This window comes from Penaeus japonicus, unplaced genomic scaffold (assembly GCF_977035675.1).
Source record: "Penaeus japonicus unplaced genomic scaffold, GWHDUDI00000001_assembly GWHDUDI00000025, whole genome shotgun sequence".
NCBI classification, from domain to species: domain Eukaryota; kingdom Metazoa; phylum Arthropoda; class Malacostraca; order Decapoda; family Penaeidae; genus Penaeus; species Penaeus japonicus.
In genome coordinates this window covers 9065087-9067586 of record NW_028234427.1, presented here as the reverse complement: position 1 = coordinate 9067586, position 2500 = coordinate 9065087, and the positions used below count along the sequence as shown (strand labels likewise).

At 32.8% G+C, this 2500-nt stretch overlaps 1 protein-coding gene across 1 annotated transcript in view; it reads left to right on the top strand.

The window, feature by feature from the left end:
* The window catches only part of LOC122246453 (putative neural-cadherin 2), a 754989-nt gene that overhangs the window by 751129 nt on the left and 1360 nt on the right, over positions 1–2500 (top strand). The gene's annotated exons all lie outside the window — the stretch shown is intronic.

Sequence of the window (2500 nt, the reverse complement as noted above, 5' to 3'; positions counted from 1 at the left end):
GGATAGATAAGATCTATCATTATTAGATTTTTTTTCCTTCCTACTATCCTTGCTAATATTTTCATTATGAGAGATGTTACTTTCAATAGTCTGTTGTTTTTGCCCCTTCCTTTGTTTCTCCCTTTATATATAAGAATGGCTCTGGGATAAATCCATGTCTAAGGACTTCTCCTTAGAGTTAACAGTGGTTTTGATCTAGTTTCTTTGCAATTTTTAAGAGATTTTGTGGAATTTCATCAGCTGCTAGATTTCTTTCATTATCTCTTATTGATTCAATGATATCTCTTTCATTGAAAATTATATCAATGAGACATTCAGCTTCAACATCAATAGTTCTAATATGTCTTTCAGGGTCTGTTATCATCAATTACTCTCTTCTAGGATCGCCCAAAAAGGATTTCCATCCTTCTCTTTGATTTCGGTGTTGGCATAGGCGTATAAATGTTTGTTTTTATTTTTATAGTGTCAACTGCTCTTTTTCTTCACTTTTTGTTACATATAGACATACATATCTTTTAATTTCTTTATGTATTTAATCTATTCTTTTTTGCTATAAACAGCTGTCTTTTTTTTGTCTTTTTTTTTACTGTGTTCTTGCGTCTCAATAATATATTTTTTCTTTGTCTATTTCTATATAGTTCTTTTTCTCACTATTTTTGGAAGGTGAGGGTTCAAAAATCTTTTTACAAGTATCTTTACTAGAACCACAGAACTTCCTCCGCATATCGTCTGGTGTGTCTAGGACCTCAGTATTTTTTCAGTGTTTCATCGAGTGATTTATCTCTTATTTTCCAGTCGATTTATTCGTAATTGAAGTTTTGATATTCAAGACCTTCCCTGTTGCTGCTGCTGCTTGTTTTTTGTTTGTTTTGTTTTTTTATTCAGATTTTTCGTTTTTTTTCTAACTTGTTTAACGTGATTTTTATCATATTGTGGTCTTATTATGTTGTAGAAATTGATGTTATGTTGTTCACGTCCTCCCTCTTACAAAAAAAAAATAAAGGTCAGGTATATTTTACCACATTGTTGGGATTTTTATAATTTGATTAAGGTTAATATTCTCTTCGAAATCTGGTTATTTTCTTATTCTCATTTCTAGTGGTATTTGCTCATATCTTCTTTTGCTTCCTTGTCTATAAAACCAACCACTAAATCTTTTCTAATGTATAAGTCTGCTTTGTCTCTAATATGATCTTTCCTTCCTTACCACCTTTTTCTTTTCCTCTGCTTTCTTTTCTTTTCTTTTTTTTTTCTTCTATTCTTTTCTGTCTTCGTTTTGTTGCGTTTCCGTGATAGCTATCAATATTTGTTGAAGCTTGATATTTTCGCCAGGAACGATAAGTATGTTTGGTTCGCTTTTGAGTGTAAACCCTCCATTTCTTTCCTTATCTTCTTACAGTTCATTTTCCTCGTTCTCGTTTCATAGTTTTTGTTTCTCTCCGAAGGTTATGCGCCTTTATTTTCCTTTCGTCTTTGCAATTTCCTTGAGCTTTATATGTTTGGGTTATTAGCAATCATCTTTGTGTTTGTTTGTTTTTTTTGTTTGATTGTTTTTAAGTTGAAAACAAATTGGTCTTGGTCTCAAGCCTCCTTTAAGTATTTGCCTTCTCTCAAAGCATCCTCAGCTTTAATTGTTTCATCAGGGTTATAAACTATATCTTTGATTACTGCCGTTTCATTTGTTTCAAGATTGCTTTCTTCCTTTCTCCCTCTACATTGTAAATAAACATTGTTTACTCTTAATGTCTCATTTTCTTTTTCTTTCTGTTTGTCCCCTCAGAGCTTGTTTCCGATTTTGTTCTCTCTCTCTCTCTCTCTCTTTCTCTCTCTCTCTCTCTCTCTTTCTCTCTTTCTCTCTTTCTCTCTTTCTCTCTCTCTCTCTCTCTCTCTCTCTCTCTCTCTCTCTCCCTCTCTTTCTGTTTCTCTTTCTCTTTCTCTCTCTCTCTCTCTTTTCTTTTATTTTACCTCATCGTCAAATGTTGTTTGCTGTTCATGATTTGTTTTTTTCTTGTGCTGTAATATTCCTGAAAAAAACATTCTTCCTCTTTGCAATTCCTCTTTGTTTTGCTTTACTTATCCATCTTTTCCATTTTCTTGCTCTCTTTTTTCAACCCTAATCAGTTCTTCCATGATACAGGTTCCTTATAATTTCCAGCTCTAAGTATTTAGTGATTTATTTATTGCTTTTTCAACTTTTCCTCTTCTATATGTAATGGCTTTCCTTAACATTTATTTTCTTTTTCTTTTTCTAAACGATTCTTCTGTTTAAATGAACGTATTAAAATCTGCGACAGTTTCTTCAATCATAACTTAGCATACACGGTTTCTGAATATCTTGTTTAAAAAACTTTTCAATGTTAGAATTTTCTAAGGACAGATAACCCGATGGTTTGACCTCCTTCCTCTCCTCAATTCCACTTCTGATGTAAAGCGTGACGTTATGGTTGATGTCAAAGGCGATATTGGAATCTGCCAAAGGTCTTCATCGTACGGGGGGGGG